Here is a 19602-nt window from a genome sequence, read left to right on the forward strand (position 1 = left end):
CTCCTGCTTTCACAGTTATTGATTAATTAAAGGCTTTGGCTGTTGTTACCATAAGCTATTTACTAAAAATTGGATGCTTAAAAGAATAACTAGAATGATAGCCTTAATAGGCTGGAAGAGACTTCTAAGATCATTTGGTCCAACCATCCAGCAATATTGCCCACTAAACCACCTCTCTCAGTGCCACATCTCCATGTTTCTTGAAAATCTCCAGAGATAGTGGCTCCACCACCTCCCTGGGCAGCTCATTCTGTAGCCTGACCATTCTTTCAGAGAGTAAATTTTTCCTAATACCCAACCTGAACTTCCTCTGGCACAGCTTGAGGCCATTTCCTCCCATCCTATCACTGTTACCTGGGCGAAGCCAACCACCACCTTGCCACAGCCTCCTCTCAGAAAGCTGTAGAGAGTGATTATGCCTCCCCTGAGCCTTCTCTTTTAAAGACTAAACTGACTAGAAAAGTACTGAGCATACCCAGAAACCCAACTTGGACACCATAGTTCCAGTCTTCTCTTAGAAGTTCATCAGGGCTTCCCCCTGTCTCAGGAACTGTTTGTTGCTGATGGAGAGAGATGAAGTAACCATGATGGCTGTTTTACTCCAAGTACTCAGAGATGCCAACCTGCTGTTGGCTCAGTATGCTCAACAGGCAGCCCTGATGGCTCATCTGGCATTTGCAGAATTATGAGTGTAAAGAAACTGCAATGCTTGCCTATAACTATCAACAAATCTCTGAGCCTAGTGTACAACCACTTTAAGCTTTTAGCAGCACAGATGAATGTGGAGCTGGTGGCTACTGCCAAACATGCAAATGGAATCACTGATTCCGCTGGAGGATGTTTGGAAGATGTAAATGATCATGGAGCATCATCTACTGCCATGTTGCTGGGACCATGCAAAGTCATGGTGACATGGAGATTTCCACAGAGCTTTAGACTTGTTGGACTGTAATTGTACTGTAACACACAGCAAGGAAGTAAGCATTCAGTGCTTTTGGTTGGCATGGAGCAGCACATGCCAGATAGCAGGCTCAGATCAGCAACTGGCAGCTTCCTTAACTTTGTTAGTGTTAGCCTTCCAAACTGTATCCACCAAGATGTCCTGCTTTGTGGCCAGAGCCACCATCTCTGGGGCAGAGGATAAGTGTTCAGCCAAACCTTCCTGGAGCACTGGGCAGGAGAATGAATTCAGCAGTATCTGATGCCTGAAGTATTGACTTCTGTGAAGGTAACTTCGGTGACTTTGCAAATCTGTCCTGCAAGAGTCCATAACCACCACTTGACCACTTGACTTCAGGTTAGATATCAGGGAAAGGTTCTTCATGGAACAGGCTGCCCAGGGCAGCGGTCATGGCACCAAACTGCTGGAGTTCAGGGAGCATTTGGACAGTGCTCTCAGACATAGGGTTTGAATTTTGGGTGGCCCTGTGTGGAGCCAGGGGTTGGACTCAATGACCCTTGTGGGCCCATTCCAACTCAGGATATTCTATGATTCTATAACCTACCTAAAAATGTGCTAATCTGTGAAATGTCTTTGGGGCTCTAAATGTATTCAGAATTATTTATTATTAGACTAAATAGTCCCCAGAGTATCAAAATAAATGTAAAATATCATAACTCCATTTATCAAGTTAGCTCAGCAAATATTTTCCTTCAAAACTTCTTCCATGTGTCAAAAGTGAATAGAGATATCCATATCTGTAAGAAACCAACATTTCTAAGAACATTTCTACAGTCTGTACAGTTTATGCTTTATTATTTGTTCACTGTCACTTTGTGATCTTTGGTTTATTCCATTAAAAGCTGTGCCCTTCTCGGAAGGAGCTACTGCTGTTTAGCCTTTGTTTTTTGATGGGATTTATTCAGGTAGTCAGTGACCTTTCCTATGTGCCCTATTGATTGTCTAGAAGGGCTCAGCCTGACAAGGTGAAAATAGCTACAGTGTTTTATTGTTTCTAGTACTTGTTTATTTGCCTGGTTATGCAATGCACTTATAGACTGGTTGGCTGATTGATTTATTGCTGCTTTGTACAGCTGCAGGCATCCTTCTGGGTGACCTGGCTGGAGAAGGATTTTCAACAGCTAAGGGCTTGTGCCAGTGTCCATGATTAACAAATTACATGGAAGGCATTTTAGTCAAAACCACTCTTGTAACCCATGGCTGTCCATTTGCCATTGCATGTAAATGCTCGTGTATGTTGAAAGCCTGCCAGCTGGCCATGCAGTGGATTACTGCTGAGACAATGTAAAGGAAACAGGGAAAATGTACTGGAAAAAGATTGCAAAGGAGCAACTCTAGCTTCCATCACCACTGTGTAACAACCTTTCAAAGAGCAAAGCGAGCATGGGACAAAGCAATGTTTTCCTCCAGCATCATTTGTTCCCCCAAGACTTCAGTTGGCAGAGACCTCAGCCAACTGGGCAGAGCAGGAATCCATGGCTAAAGCGTGAATGTGAAGTGTAGCTGAATGGGGAGACTTTTTGTTGCCCTGGCAATCCAAGAATGCACCATTTCCAATGATCCAGAAATACAACATGATTTTCATCTCTCCAGCGACCTCTGGCCAGCTGTACCATATAAGCAACACAAATCCTTTGACTAGAGGTGAGGTCTGGGCTTTCACAGGGCAACAGTCAAATGTTACTGTACAGAGTGGTCTTCCACAACCTCTGGTATTTAGGAGCAGATAACAGCCACTGGAAGAGCAGAGGCCCCTGTAGAACAACAGAAAAGAAGGAAGGGAATAGTTAGATTTGGAAGGTGGAGAGTACTAAGCTTAGAGATGAGTATGCTGCTCTGTAAGCAGTATGTATTTTCCTATACTTTTAGGGAAGAAGTTGTTAACTGATTACTCAAGAAAGAGCAAACTTCCTTCTGCCTAGTGACTCAGTCAGCATGATGCTCTCTAATGTATTTACATGCAACAATCCATTACTCTTATCTTGCTCCAATCCATAAATGCTAATGATGCAAAACTGTGGATGGTGTTCCTGGTGGTAACTCGTTACTACTCTTGGCTGAAGCTATGTATGAGGGTAATTAGTGTGGAGGGACAAACATTGTCTGGGAGATGACTGCTCCCTGAACTCATTCTTAAAGGGATTTATAATATCATCCCCTTAATGGCTGAGACCAGGAGCCTTGAAACACCCAAGAGATAAATCTTTGCCTCTCAGTTCATTAGGATAAACTTTGGAAAAAAGTGTAACAACACAGAGGAAGAACTATTTCCTACTATAGGTGCTCATTCTGTCACAGCAAGTCCAATTCATGGAGTCTATAGAAGAAGCTGGTTTAAGATCACAATGGAAACAGGGAAATCCTAGAAAGTACAATCCAAGTATAAGACTTCTGAACAACGGAGGAGAAGAAACCTATTGGAATGACTGTATGGGTCACTGGGAAAGTTATGATTTCTTGAGCAGAAGGTCCGTATTTAGGAAGAAACATAAGATGGAGCTGAGGGTGGGATGCTATTAAGCAAAGGTAGAGGCAAATGGACAATCTACATTCAGAGACCTGGAAGTAGACCAGAAGTTTAAATGGAGAAGAAGGAGCTTCTGTCTGAAGAGGTGAACACAATGGATGGCTCAGTCTCTGAGAACTGGGAAAGCAGTATGAAAGAACGAACCAAAAAGGGATGAGGAGGTATTAGGTGGGAATTACCTCCTTTAATACTGGAACTACCTGGATACAGAGCTTCATTTTCACTCAGTTGCAGAAGAAACTCCACCTTCTCTACTGCTCAGGTATTCTCTCATTCTCTTTTCTATGCATAACTCCTTAATACAGATGTGTAATGCATTTACCCTGTGGCCCTATTTCAACAGCTCTGGTTTCCACTGCTAGTGACAGTGCACTTGGCTCTTTTCTCTGATGCATGAAATGCAGAGCAGTTGCCAAAATGAGACAAAATACCACTGAGATTAAGGACACAGCTTTCAATGTCCCTTGTTAAACTTCTTCCCAAAAATACCTATGTACTCAACCCTGTAAGAGCGGCTTTACAGCTATCTTTCAAAGTCAAAACAACACAGAGGCAGGAAATACCTTGCTTTCTATCTGAATATAAATCTGAAGCCCAACAAACTTCCCAGGTTTAACACAGTCCAAGGGACACGTCTCATAGGGACAGCTCAGCTCCATTCAGAGAGAAGTGAGTTCACCTAGCAACCTGTTCAGGGCTGCTGGTGTAATAAGGGGAGAGACCCATGAGATATCCTCCATGAGACAGGTATGATGCAAGATAGGAATATGTGTTCTGCTGGGGCAAGTTTGTGTTTATGGGAGATTGATCCATTTTGCACCATGGTTGATATGATCCACGCCTGATCAGCAGCAAGTCACCAGGCAGCTCTAGGCTGCCTTTCCCAGCTCGAGCTTTCTTTCCCCCCCCCCTTTTTTTTTTATGGAGCTTTTTTTCCCATAGGTTGACTTGGACATATTTTGTACATAATCATAATACATTTCCCACACCGTTTTTTTTAATGCAAAGAGTACTTTTACTATTATGCTTTATTTGCAGTCTCACATTCCCCTTTCCCAATGAACTGAATGCCCCTCAAAATAGCGAAATATACTGCTTGTACTTCTAAAAGAAATAATCTAGGACTCTTGCTCTATGTCACTGAGAAGATGCTCTCAATTCTACTTCAATCTGAGTCTATAACAGTGACAGCATTGCAGGTAATAGAAGTGTTCATGGAGTTAGACTGGGCTGGATTTAAGGATAAGTTATCAAAATAGACACATCTTACATATCAGAAATCCTAAAAGTACATCAGGCTTCTGAACCTCTGGCCTTTTCTGTCAAGATGAATCTTAAAGTCTATTCAATATGCATGGGAACATCAACAGGTGCCCTTCAAAGTTTCTCTCCTTATACCTTGTAAAGCATCAGAGATAGGATGAACATTTTGTTGAAGAGAAGTGGGTTGAAATAGGCTGGAAAAGACTCCTGCTTAAAGCTTTCCTCTGGTTGATACAAGGGAAAGGGAAATGTGTAGAAAGACAGTGTTCCATCAAATTATTTCAGCCCATCTGAAAGGTACATCATTTACTGGAAATGGGACATATCCATAAATTTTTCAGCCAGGTATATTTTCATAACTCACCATGAAGACTTGCACTGAAGACATGGGACAAGGTACATTTATGAATTCATCCCATGTCACCAAGTTTCTGCATATAACAGATGTGCTCCAACCAGGTACCCAGTGCATGAGGTTTCATGAGAGGTGAGTTACTGTAGATAATAAATACTGAGACACCACACACTCATCATGATAAATCTGAAAGCTCAGACAAAACCCCATCTCCTGTTCTCTGCTCCTTGGTGTTCAGGTAGTGGATGGTCACAACACACCTGGCAACGTGGTCATCACTGCAGAATATGCACCCAAGGCATCTGTCGCCCATGACTACTCCAGTGCATGCCTTTGCAGGGCCACTTCTTGTCTTTCAACACTTGGTGGCACCAATAATATAAGGAATTGGGTCCCCTTCTCCAGCCTCTCCCTATTGAAAGTGAGTTGCGATCCTGGGAGAGGTGAGGTTGAACTGGCTTGTTTGTTTATAGTCTTGACACAGTGAGTGTAAGAAAAACATTATCCTAGCAAGACACCTCAAGTAACAGTAGGATTAGGAGCAGGTGAGGATATAAGATAGGAAGACTTGTCTGTAAAGTTTGATTACTTCCACTCCAGAACTATTTTAGCACCAAAAGCCTAATCTGTGATTTAAGTCTTTTTTAATCCTGTTTTCATGAATAAACCCTCTCCTCAGGCACAGAAAAAAAGAGGAAAAACAACAGAGGAGAGGTACGGCTTGTTGCAGGTTTATGTCGCTGGCTGCTGGAGCCAGCAGTGCCCCTCGCAGCTATGCTCACTCCATCCTTGGCTGCATTGCTGAGTACAGCACCAGCGAAGTAGGGCCTGGCGAGAGGCAGAGCCCCTCTGTCAGTGAGTTTCTCTGTCTCACAGCTCATCCATCATGGGATGCTAAAAGCATCTCCTCAGCAGATGAGACCAAGTTATTTAGGAAAAATGCTCTGCATGCTTTTTTTTTTTTTTTTTTTTTTTTTTTTTGGTCTTCAAAACAGAAGCTTATAGATGCCGAACTGGAGGAAAGCCATGTGCTTGCTATTGATTTCTCATTGCTGGTTATGATAAATGCCAGGAGTGTAGCAACACGGAGCAGAAAGACATGGAGGAGTTGCTGTCTTCCGGAGTATTTTGTATGCCTTCCTTAACGTCTGTCATTTGTGACCAATGCCACTGAATGCACTTATCCAATAAGATGCCAAAGTGTCAGGATTTCATTAAAATATGCTGCACAGAGTAGTTCAGTAAACTACTTAGCATGCCAAATGCATAGTATGTGCCAAAATATTTATTGTATAATGTTCTTAAGAGCTGCAAGCCTCTGTTCATTGAGAGTAATCAATTCCATTTCCATATGCAGTGGACCTTGAACCTTGCTCTGTGCTCACATTGCAACAATTTAATTTCTTCAAGGGACTATCAAAGAAAGTAGATGCAATACCTCTACCAGGAGCGTTGGCAGGAAGCATTATTGATATTCTGGGCTAAAAAAGCCCCACAGATCTCTGCACACTGGGAAGGATCTAAAAATACATAATAAAAGCATGATTAGTACAGCGTGTAACAAGGTGAGGAGTACATGCTGCTGAACAGAAATAAAGTCTTGACAATGTGAAAGCATCAAAGCCAAATAAAGTAATTCAGCTATGTATGAGTATTAAGCTCAGCCAATGTGAAATAAAGGACAGTGACGTTTTTTTGGTGGAGCTGAAGCATCTGGACCCAGTGTCTGGTAGTTAATGCTTCAAGGAGAATTTCAGTTCCCTGTTCCTTTGGATCACCTCATTAGATGCTGTCAGTCTCTTGGACTTGGAAATCCCCATGTCAAATAGCACTGCTTCTCATTCTTGGATTTAAACACTCAGTAGTGACTGACCTTCCTCATATCTGGTGCCCCTCCTTTCCTTCTATCTTACCACACTGAAGCAGCTTGGCTCCTGAGCCTCTGAGTGTGTCCATCCTTACTGGGGATAAGGTGCTGCCCCAGGGCTGCTATTGGGCCCCAAGGCCAGCAAAGAGGGACCACCATGTTCCCCATCCCCATGGTCCTTTGCCTCTCTGGCAGTGGGCTCTGGTGCCCATCACCAACTCTCCTGCCAGGGCAGATAGAAAGTATGTAGATATCGTGTATCCCTTTAAATCCTAAAATGCCATTCTGGCTCTATGGCAACACTAACAGGCATCATCTGTTTTTTTTAGAGCCAGGAGGCTCACCGAGGCACTGCTGCAGTGTTTTCTAGCTACAGTTAAACAATTAAAACCTAGAAACGAGTCTGAGATGAAAAAAAGTATATATGTCATCTGTGACACCTCTGGTCCCAGCCCGTGCTCCTGTGAGATCTGCAGAGAGCTTTACAGCCTTGGAATTCTGACTGCATGCTTGGATCCCAAAGAGAATGTGGAAATCCAGCTTGAAGCCTCAGAAATTTAATAAAATGGGACACTCAGGGCGCAGTGACACACAGAGATGTGTTGTTTGCAGAGAGGTGTAAATGTCTGAACGTGCTGAAAGCGACAGGCAGGACTGCTCCCCAGACGGAGCCTACTGAGGGGCAGCTTCTTGAGGAGGTGGTGGGGAGGAGGAAAGAGAGGAGGAAGCACAGGAATAAATTCAATGTAGGTGCACACAGAAAGAGCGAGGAAGTCCGTATACATCTCCAGAGATATAAAAGGTAGCCGAAGCAGAGGGCTTTTACAGACATGAGGCCTACCTGCTGTCAGAAAAATAGAGGCCTAGGTGAGGCAGTTTGCTCCATGTGCTCACATTATTCACCTCTGTCCATATGTCCAACATCCAGGTACGAGTTACGTGTTGTATGCTATGTGTACAAGCCATGTGTACAAGCAGGTATTGCAGCCCCTTTCCTGCAGCAAACCCCATGGCCTGTTCCTGGGCTGCAGGCCCATACCTCAGCTTTTTGGGGAGAGTACCTGAGCGGTCAGCTCGTCATACAGTGTGATTGGAAGCAGAAACGTGATGAATACATTCCTCTTCTTCTGCATTATGTAAATCATTTTCTGAGCTGTGTCAGCTCTTCTGCAAGCGAGCCTGTTTTAATCACTGGAGAGAGGGTCTGACTGGCACAAGGACCAGATCTGCTGCATGTGGGAGTGTGCGTTCCTCTATGGCTATGCCTCAGAGCAAAGTTTTTAGGCTGATTTTGTTTATTATTACTATCATTAATTTCCACCTGCTGCTGTGTTTTTTACCTTTAATCCAGTGGCCAAGGAAAGGCTGCACCCGGCGAGGGAAAATGTTTGAGGGCTGTGCTTACTTCATCCATATTGCAGGACCCCAATGAGGTGCTGGTCATATACCTACTGGACAGTTTATAAGAGGGGAATCGAGGCTTGGCACTTACATTTAACAGGTAAATTTTGCTGTTAATCATAAAGCTGACCAGAGTAACAATTTCCATGTAATCAAGCTGCATATCAGTGTATCTATGACCCTGTATAACACAATTCTCATGTCTTCATTACTGTAAAGTATTCCTTCTAATCTCTTTTCTTACTTTCTCTCCTCCCTCTCTCCCTACCTCTCTCACTTCCTTCCCTTCCTTTTCTCCTTCCTCCTTTTTTTTTCTTTCCTCCTTTCCTTCTCCCCTTCCTTCTTTCTTCTTCCCTTCCTGCCTGCATTAATTCCCTCAGCCCCTCCCTTCCTTCCTTTCCTCCTTTATTTTTCTCTTTCTCCTTTCCTCCATGCCTATGGTGTGCTGATGCTGAGACTGAGCAGTGTTGGTCTGTGGTGAGCTGAGTGGCTTTGTGAGTTTGGCTTCATTTAGTGTGGTGCTACTGAAATGACATCCAAAGAGTGCTGATAGACTCTCTCCTTTTCTGTTGCTTTCCTCATTAGCAGCAGCTACAGTTGCCAACAGGCTGTAGTGAAGTCAGAAAGGGAACAGGCACAGTGCAGCTGAGAATATCTCAATTTTTTTGGTTCACACTTGCAGAAACATTGGTGCCAGAAGAAAGGACAGGCTCCTGCAATTTCTTCAGGTTTGTCACTTCTGACAGGAAGGACTTGAAAACTTTGAGAATGTATAAATCTTGGTTAAAACAAACAAACAAAAAAAGAAGAAAGGGACTACACTTTTACAAAGAGATTTTGTGGCATGACCTACTCCCCCTGCTCTCCTGCTGCTTTGTTAATTAGTTTTGCTTCTACCCAGCACGGATGATAATGAGAGCCTCTTTCTTTTGTTTGGTTTTCCTTTCTCCTTTTCTCTCTTTTTTTCAGTGGGACAGCAACACATGGCACAAAGAGGAGGGATATGAGAGAGGAACATGGCTGTCTTGGTGGGGATGGCAATGGCATGCAGCGAGGGCAGCCTCTGAAGCTCTGTCTCCTCTGGCCCAGCCACCCAGCCCTGCATGCCATTTGTTCATTACCCAGAAATGTTTCAACAGCTTGTGCTGAATTTATTTACTGGCAGGTGTTCCAGGGAGGCGGACATGGCATTTATCAGGTTCTAGTTAGAAAACTCTGTTCCTTTTGACAGTAAATTGAAGAGCCACTACTCTATTAGGAAAAAGGTATTATGTACAGAGCACATATTAATAATTGTATCTCTGTCTACAGTGACTTAGTGTGAAATACTCAAGCTTCCACCTCAATTGTTAATTCATTATGCTGTTTGGTTTTGAGCATACCACAGGATTAAAAGCAGCTTCAAGAGATCTCCTAATGCAATGTAAGTGCAGCTATTCACACTGAAGCCCAAGGTGAAAAAGAATGCTCCTGAGCACATCCATCAGCCTTTGCACTGCCTGGCATTGCTGTCCTTGTCTGAGTGATGGCTACTCCTTTCCCATGGTTTTCTCCCCAGCGTCACGGGTTGGAGGATGTTCTGCTCCCAGGAGGGGTTTTGCCCTCCTACTGACAGATGCTGCCAGTGCCTTTCTCTGACCCAAACCTACTTCCTATCTGCTTTGTATTCCAGTTCATTCATCATTGCTAGAGTCTCTAAATGTTGTCTGGCTGTCCATCACAAGACATTTGGGGCATCTGTTACGATAAGATTCATTTGAGTCATCTGTATACATTATTATTCTTCCCTGATTGCAGGCTAAAGTAACCCTGGTTGTAGGGTCTCTGTTCTTTTCAAACTGGCTTGCCTATCTTGGCATTTCTTGCTGCATCTGCTTGCTTGCGTGCTTTGAAAGATGCTGCCCCTCTTCATACCTTCTGATGGATCCTGGAAAACATCTATTGAGAATATACAGTTGACCACTGCAGTGCTCTCAGGTTCTAAAAGTCTGTTCTGGTGCATAGCTCATCTCTTCATCAAGGTAAAGGGTTAAATGGAAAAATCTTTCTCTTCTTTCGTAAGCCCTCACTTTATTGCCACCAGAATTTGGATTCTTACATGAACTGTGATTTTTCAATCTTATGTTTTTTAGTGTTAAGCTAAACCAATTCTACTTGCTTCCTGAACTGACCCTTGGGACACCACTGAGTGAGCCCTGTGCACAGTTCTTGAAAGTGTTTGTGCACCCTGCAAGTTACATGTTCTTCAGGGTTGTTTCCCTTTCCTTCCTCAGATTCAGCAGAAGTTTCCAAGAGATTAAATCACAGTACACTGGGGAGGGAAAAGGTGCAGGAAGACTCTATTTCCAGCCCAGGTACTGTTACCAAGATGACAAAAGTGGGTAATTGCACTCCAAAGATGTGACAAGGATATGAGCTGACCCTGGGCAGCCCATGAGAGCCATTTTAGTCAGGGACACCAAATCTTGGCCACTGACTGGGTTGCCCAGTTGTTCCCTAGAAGTAACAGAGAGTAACACCAAAGTGCCTTGGATCTGTCACCAAGTCCTCCTTGTTCCAGCTGCAGCAAGAAAGACGTGTTTGCCCAGCTTCTCCCAGGTCTGCCACAGTGAAATGGCTCTGGGAGCCTCTGCTTAAACCACATTCCCCATTCCACTATGTGGCAGGTTTGATTCATGTGCATAAGCAGTGACAGCAAGGGATGGACGAACCCATATAATCTGTGATTTGTAGGAAAAAGCTTTGGATTTCCTTTTTTTTAAAGAGGGGTGGAACAGTCTGTTTGGGGCTAAATCACTCCAGCACTGGTTTGACTTAGCTGACAACTGGCTCTTGCAAATGTTGCCAAATGTCAGCAAGCAGAAATTATTTTATGGGGCATTTAGATTTAGTACATGTTAGAATTTGGAAGAGGCATCTTGATATCCAGTGATCCCAAATATTTCAATAACTATGTATTTTGTTTTGGATATGGAGAGTGAGGTTCTCCTCTGCCTGCAGGGCAGAGTCAATCCTGTGCCATTTTTACCCATTGAGGAGCAGCAGGAACATCTTCGCTTCCATCGCATGGAGAGTGACTGCATTTCACATTTTAGAGAAGAGATGCAGGCTGTGACAACAGAACTGAAAGAAGGAGCTGGGAATAAAAGGCAAGCGCCTCTCAGGAGGAAAGGCAGAGAGAACATGGATAAAACTTCTGCTTGGCTGCACTGATGTTCCTCTCTCCAGCAGTGCCCTCCCTAATCACAGCACACCATGCCTGCTCATATTGCCTTCCTCACTGGCAGTTCCATTCAGGCCATCTAATTAGCCAGAAGAGGCAGCAGGGGTAAACGAATAGCAACCAGCCTGCTCCAAAAGTCCCGGCTCTGTCACAAACCCACTGCTCATTTCCTACTGGCTTCCTTTCCTCTCTTTGTGACCTTTGTTTCTGCGGTACTGCCTAGAGTTCAATGGCAGGTGTAGCCATTCATAATTCATGTCTCTAAGAGACATCACGAGGCACAGTTTCTCACATGACACGGTCATGCAGCCACACACACTAACATTCAGGTCATCGCCATCCCTGACCACCATCCTCACACACCAGATCTTCACAGGGGCTTGGGAGGTCATTTAGAGCATCCTCCCACCTTAACCACAGTTGCCTTAAATATCTTATACTGAGTACGTACAAGGTGTGACAAAGGGGAAAGCAAGTCTGGATCAGACCCTATGGATGCTGCCCTACAAGTGGTAAATGGTAATAAGGAGAGTATGGTCTAAATACCAGAGTAAAATACATGCAAGTGAATATTTGGTTGCTGTTGCTGTTGTAGGTCAAAGCAGGGATTTAGGTATATAAACCTGGGCACTCCTTGAGTATCTTGCCTATAAAAGCCAACAATGAATGCAGCACTTTCCCCTTTTCACCTGCTGCAACTTCAATCTCTTAAAAACTATAAATAAATAAATGGTACACTGAATACAATACAGAATTCAGCAGTTTTCCTTTTCAGTTGGCTAAGTGACCTCCTCTATTAAAAACCTCTTGAATTACAACTTTGAGAAGAAATACTGCAGATACCGTAGCGCAGATAAGTGGCATGTCAATTGCAGTAGGTTAAAATACTATGTTATTTTAGCAGGTGAATTTCTAGAAGACAACTGTGGAAGCTGTCACAGCCTGAATGAGATCATCACTGAATTATACCTGCTGAAAGACAGTAACATATCACCAGTACAGCCATAAAGCTGTATGCAACATTTGTGCATGTGATACACTCTGACCTGAGCTCCAGTAATGCACTGTGTGGGTCAGGCAGAGCATGCCCTGTGTGTGACCAGGGTTTGGGCTTCGAAAGTTTTGCCTTGGCTGCTATGGGCTTTGGATGGCAGCCTTCATCCTAAGGGCACTACCTAAGCTTGCATTGATATTACTTATTCTGATACCTTTTGTTTTGTGCAGAGAAATCTCCTGGCTGGTTCATCTGGAGATGAGAGCACGTCTTCCAGATGAGAGTATTGTCACACACACTCAGACTTCTCCCATGAACATGCAGCCCCCGCTGTCTCAAAAGAAAAAGCTGAAAACAACCCAAGTGCCAGAGCTGCTCCTTAAAATATTAAATGCGCAAATATTTTACAAATAGTATCTTAGCTGTGAATAATAACCTGATAGTGCCTGGGAGATGCAGACAACTCACATCCCCCCTTTCTATATGAACTGTTGTTCTGTGACTTCCAGATGCCAAATACATTATTAAACAAGTTTGAAAAAGATGCTGGAGCTTTCCTTCCTGAGAGGGAGGGTGATGCTTATCACCAGATGGATTTGGCATGTAAGTCACACTGCCACTAAGTAACTGATCAACATCTTTCACCAATTTTATCACATTCAGAGCTTACTTCTCTAGCTGGGAATATGTTACACTAATTCCTTCTCCTTTGATGCCCCAAGGCTACTGGACCATGTCACCAGTGATACACCATCTCCCTGGCATTGGGATGGTGACAAACGTGGACCCAATCTGCTGGGCAGGCAGCAGAGCTGACACAGCATTACGAGGTACTCTAGAAATAATCCTTAAATCCTCCTGGTTTTGTTTTCTTGTGGTTTTTTTTTCTTTTCCATTTAAGCTAAGAGTGATAGCTGTATCAGATATCACAAAGGAAAGGGTGTAGTTTGCAGTCACCCCTGCACTGTTTTCAGGCTAAGGAGGTAGAGAAAAGGAGAAGTTTCCCAGCTTTTTTTTTTTTTTTTTTTTTGATGTCACAGGCACTTGACCAACATATTTCTTTCTTAGCAAAGGTCAACGGAGTCAGCACAGAACAGACACATTGGCTGGACTGCTGATTATGCCTTAAGTTAGTTGAGGGCTCTTGTTTCCAAAAGCAGTGGACTCCCAGAGCCTCACTATATGACCAAATCCACCAGGAAGGGCTGAAGACAGTGGTCAACCACTGTTGAATCAAGTGATCTTGTAAATGTCTTTCCTAACACAAAGAAATTCCCATATCCTTAAGTTGGCATTCAAAGCCTGACTGAGCTGCCGCTGTAGAGTTGTGTGCTCACGTCTCTACCCAGAGGGCCCAGGCCTTTAAAGTAGAGCTGAGAGAACTGGTGCTAAAGACCAATTGCCCTCTGGTGGTCTCCAGGAATACAGCCCTTGAGTTCCTCTGCTGTCAGTCCGGTGTTGAAGGGTGTAAAGGCTACAGCTGTTGTGCACTCACCAGATCACTATTCTGTAGTACAGAGGGGGAGAGAGATAGAAATGAAGCTCTTTCCCTGCTGATTCTGCTGCTACTTTCTTTTAAAACACATTTAGATTAAACTTTTAAGTGTCCAATTCTACCCCCTTTTATATTGATGCAAATATACTATTGCAACCAGAATGCACACCACACAATCCACCAATACATTCACACACAACATATCTTGAGATGATTAATATTATTTCTCTGCTTTCTGAATGTCTGCAGCTTCTGATACATTAGAATTGTCTCTTGGCGTTTTGCTTAGCAATAATAAATCAAACTCAGCCACTCTGAGCCAGAGCCAGCGATCATCCTTGGTAGATACCTTGCTGCCAAGCCATCCCCTATTAATCCAAGGGTTCGCATGTGTGTGTGTGTAATCATAGTGCCTCATTTCCTAATGAAGTGAGTCATTAGGAATTCAGCCAGATGAAAGCCCGGGAAAACAGTACCAATGAATTTTGCTGCCCATTTTTCTAGACAGAGCATCTTCCCTCAGTGCAACCATCACCTCATTGTATTAGGAGCTCTGCAAAGGCAAGAAAAAAATGCCTCTGCCTCAAACAAACAACAACCTACATACAAATTGCGAGGCAACACATGGCAGAGTGAAATGGCAACAAAGGCTGTCAGGAACAGGTCTTGGCTGCCTGCTCATTGCCAGGCTTTCTATGGGCTTAGCACTAGAGAAGGTGTTATACAATTCGCTGTAGATGGAATAAATCTAGATAGGGACAATGAAAGAACTTCAGGGATTTTGTAAATGAAATCACACTGAAAGAGACCCTCCACGAAGACCACAGCATTCCTTTCTTTAAATAGAAAAAAGATCTTCCTAACTGATGACTGATGGTGTTCATATAATGAAAGAATTTTATAACTGCCTGCAATGTTTTGAAACATAAGAAGTATATCTAGACCAACGCATACCTCTACAACAAGAAAAAACAACAAATCTCTGTCCTGTATGAGAGTGTCTATTGGTTTGATCATTACTCACAGGAAATAGCACAGTAGTTAGAGCCAGTTCCTAACAATGGAAGAAATATTAGATACATGGCCACATAAATCAGTAAATGAGAAACGAAAATAGAAAGTTTGGGTTTTCCCTTGATTTTTCTCCTTTTTGTCTTTCACACACTTTATTTCAGGAAGCAAGAAAGAGAAAAGATTTCTTCAGCCAAATTCAGAACATCTCTGGTGTCTGCAAAAAAGACATGGGTCACAGAAGCTGCTGAGCCGACCACTGCAGGACGTGCAAGGGGAGCTGAACAGAAGGCTTCAGATTCTATATTCGTGTTTGCTCTGCACCGTGTTTGCTGTGAGCATATTGTCATGTTCTGTATGATCCTCGATGATCTTTCAAGAAATAGTGACCTTTATCATTGAAAATATGAAGGACTTCTAACTTCCTTGGGATTGGATGCACAAAAATTCAAATGGATCATGAGAAACCTATGTGTGAAATTAATGCTAGCATGTCATTCAAATTTTTATTTTGGTTAGGTGATTTATTTATTTAAGCTACATGGTATACAGAAATCATAACCAACAGGGTCTCTTGCAGTAATATTATTTTATGATCATGAACATTTTTAAGCAGTCAATCAACAGGCAGTAGGCACACTTGGCATATCAGTGTGCTTCTAGAGAGATACAGAGGGAGAGGTTTCCTGAACAGCAACTTCTCAGCACTGCCTATTTTGTGGGATGTGGTGCTCCAAAAACTGATCCTTAAACCAGCCTGAGAATGCTAAAGAGAAAGAAAGAGGCAAATTCAAGCTATTAGGCATCTTAATGTCCATGGAAGCAAGTCTCAAGAACAGGACTTGATATGATCTTGAAGAGGCTCCAGTTATGTGCTGACCTTGCTGATGAACAACCAAGATAAAAGTTGAAACGTGCGGGAGTGGTGTTTTGTTATCATCACTTCTATTTGGTGTGGAATAAAACAAGTCTGGGAAATAAGCAGAAGGATAGTAGTGATCAAACACTTCCTGTAATTCCTCACAACCCTCTCCCCAGCTACTGCAATCTTGTAGGAGCTGCAAAAAAATTGTGTGGCAGCATTTTATAGTACAGCTGGTTTCAGAAATGTTGAACTACTAATACAATACATGAGATTCAGTAGGGGTCTTCAACCTCACCTAATCCCTTACTCTTTCCAATCTCCATTAGCGCTGTTTTCCTGTGAGCTTTCTCTGGACCACGGTACAATAGCAGCTCTCCTCCCCTGCAGGGGGGAGATTGGTTTGATAAATGAGCTTCGGTCCAGTGAAGCACATGGGAAAACGCTCAAAGGTAGTCCTTGACTATCTTTGTATCAGAGTTCTGCTTGAAGGGGCTCACAAAGAAATGGTATCTGTCATTGCCTCTCTGCTCTTATCTGCCTATTGAACCAAATTCCAGTAACGCAGACATGCACCCTTGGAAGCCTCCATATGCAAGTTTCAGAAGGAAATGCATTCCTGTGCACTCCACAGCCTTGCCTACTTGCCTATGATTTTTGTGCAGAATTGATTCAAATCTAAAGTGAAGGCTCATCCTGTGCCTATTAATCATCTTTCCTCACGCAGCGTTTCTGCAGCTGCCACCACACGCACTCCTTGGGCACCGATCCACTCTTTCACACCTTCCAAAGTTGCACCGTAACCACTAGCACTGATTTTTCGTCCTATAGTCCTATAGTAGTAGGACAAATCGTCTAGGACAGCCATAAATGATCATTACGTTACATAATTAGCCTGACACTTCACTGCACTCTCAGTCAGTTAACTACTGATTTGCACTCTGACGATACTTTAGTAATATTCAACGCGATTAATTTTCTGGCCATTTTTTGTAGACAATAAAGCTGTAAGGAGCCATTGTGCCATCTATTCAGAACCCTGCAGAAGTCTCTGGACCAAGATCCGAGCCCCAAAATACCGACATCAGATCTTGTACATATCCACCCTAAGTTTGCAGCGATGGATAGCTTACTGCAAGCCTTGGGAAGCTGCTCCAATGCTGCTTGGGAGAGTAGCTGAGATCAGATGTTTTTTTGTGGAAAAAAAGATCATTTTGCATTTGTAATTACTATATAATTTGAAACATCTGTAAAAAGAAAGATAAAAGGAAAGCATTCACATGCATGGAGAGTTGCATATGAAGAATGCAGGTTTCCTTTTATATCCCTATTACCATTTTTGATCCTCTCCAGCTTCTATAATTGCCCTCTGTGTGATTATCTTCAGCACAATACAACATTTTTTAAATCTGTGCTGACTAAAACTGTATTGTAGTACAGTGACTGCTTTGTCTCTAATGGATCTTTTGTAAATTTGCGGTCAGCAGTAGCTCTATTTGGTAAATAATATAAAGCCAAGATAAGTTTATTCTAAGCAGGAAAAGCCTCAGGGTGACTGAGGTGTAAGAAACAGCTCTGAATGAGCAATTCAAATGGAGATGGCATTTAAATAATTAACTTCCCTTTGATAGGATTTTCCTGCTGTAGTGGCAGAAAAGACAAACAATTAACAACTGAAACTCTCTTGTCTGAGCCGTCTCTGTAGGAAATAATGAGATATGTTCCAGGATGAGAGTGGCACAGGTACCATCCTCACAGATGAAGAAAAACCTCTGTATACAGGAGGAGGCAAGGGAACATTATGGGTCTGTCAGCTGTGTGCATGAGAGTGTGACAATGAGTATGGTGGTCTCCTTGGTGGAGCCACAACCCTGAGTTCATAGACTCATAGAATCATTAAGGTTGGAAAGACCAACAAGATCACCCAGTCCAACCATCAGCCCATGCCTGTGACCCTCTAGACCATGTCACTTGGTGCAACATCAACCTTTTTCTTGAACACCTCCAGGGACAGTGACTGCACCACCCCCCTGGACAGCCTGTTCCAATGCCTCACCATTCCAACTACTCTACATTGCAGTGAAGTAGAATGAGGCTGCTCCCCAGAGTGTGGGGTGGATTTTCATATGTGTGAACCATTGATGGGATCAAGCAGCTCAGTGGGGTACAATCAGTGGACTCAGTAGTCATTGGACAGAATCAATGGTGCTGCTGATCCCACCAAGAACCTCCTCTGAGCCACCTCCAGATCATCACTAGGCAAATATTGTCTTCTAGGAATGGGGCTGGCGGTTGTTCGGACAGAAGAATGAAACAGATGGAAATGAAAAGGGAGAAGCTGAGGAGGGTAGGTCACTCAGCTGCAGTATGAACATACTTTGTGAGCCTTTCCCAAGAACTACCTGAGATAAGAAGCAGCAGCAGCAGCAGCTCCTGTTCCTGACTGCTATCTAAGTCAGCCTTGATGTGCATGGGAGTCAGTCATAAGTCTGTTACAGAAAGCCATGCTGTTACATGGTGTTGCTTACTCAAGTAGGAGATATCCACCCTCCATAAACACAAGTTGTGTGATAACGTCCACAAATAGAATAAGCTAAAAAATATTCTTTGAATTGTCTTCTGCTTGATTTGAAACTGGAGGAGGAGCAGTACACTGTGAAGCAAATGTCTTTTGTTCAATTTTTGTCCAATCAAAAAAACGTTCCAGGACCTATTTATACAAATCAGACCGCCTAGCAATACCCAGAATTTTCTCCTAACATTGTTAATTAAGAAATCATTTTGACCATCTACTGGATAACTCTTCAAAAAATAATCCCTAGTTCTTGTAAATGCCAAGCTGAGAATTACTAATATCTTCAGTATACTCTTGCTACCAAACTAAGTTTCATCCTTATCATTTGCTTTATTAATGGGCTATGCTGTACAGCTATACTGTATAGCTGAATGGTAGTTCCAGTTTCTTTAGCACTGCCCTCACAGCAGCCATTACAAAAAAGCCAACACATGAGCACATAGACACATGCATGCACACATGCACATATACAAACACACACCACTAACTCATCCTCTGAAAACCACCCCTGTCTGAAGGAACTGAAGCTAAAGGAAGAAGGAAGTCCAAAAGAAGAGGAAACCATAGGAACTGTCTGAGCTTGCAAAATCTTGATGGTACTTTTCTGGCCATTTGTCTCTGGTATGTATGACTATGATAGGATAATTTTTTCAGTAGTGATTCCATTTTCTTGCAGAACTTCAAAGAGGATCTTTCAGGTAACAATGGACAGAACTGTCTTGTGGGTTTTTTTGTGCGTGCGTGTGAAATCTGAAAACCTGTAAATCTGGTAGGGAGGAGTATCTTTGGGCATATTCCAAGAGAAGGGTATACTTGGCTCAGCCCTGCTCAAGAATGATTTATATAACTGAATCCTTCCCCAAAGGGGAAGCGAAGAATCAAGGGCCAATGTCTATAGAAAGAAAGGGTGGCACACACAGCCATGGGCAAGGAAGGGGGGACAGGCAGCTCCTGGTCCAGGAAGAAGGAAGAGAAGGTACATCTTCATGTCAGGAAGGGGAGATGGAGACAGGGAAGGGGACAGAAGAGTCAGGTGGGACCCTGCAAGTCACACAGCCCCTCATGGAC

At 43.1% G+C, this 19602-nt stretch overlaps 1 long non-coding RNA gene across 2 annotated transcripts; it reads left to right on the forward strand.

Annotated features, from left to right (window-relative positions):
* LOC110389563 lies at positions 961-15662 on the forward strand. Of its 2 annotated transcripts, XR_002433298.1 has the most exons (4): positions 961-3750; positions 8325-8474; positions 8960-13421; positions 15262-15662. It is a non-coding gene; the product is annotated as an uncharacterized LOC110389563 (long non-coding RNA). The 2 variants fall into 2 exon arrangements; XR_002433296.1 differs by having other exon boundaries at positions 8325-13421.

Source organism: Numida meleagris, chromosome 1 (assembly GCF_002078875.1).
Source record: "Numida meleagris isolate 19003 breed g44 Domestic line chromosome 1, NumMel1.0, whole genome shotgun sequence".
Lineage (NCBI taxonomy): Eukaryota > Metazoa > Chordata > Aves > Galliformes > Numididae > Numida > Numida meleagris.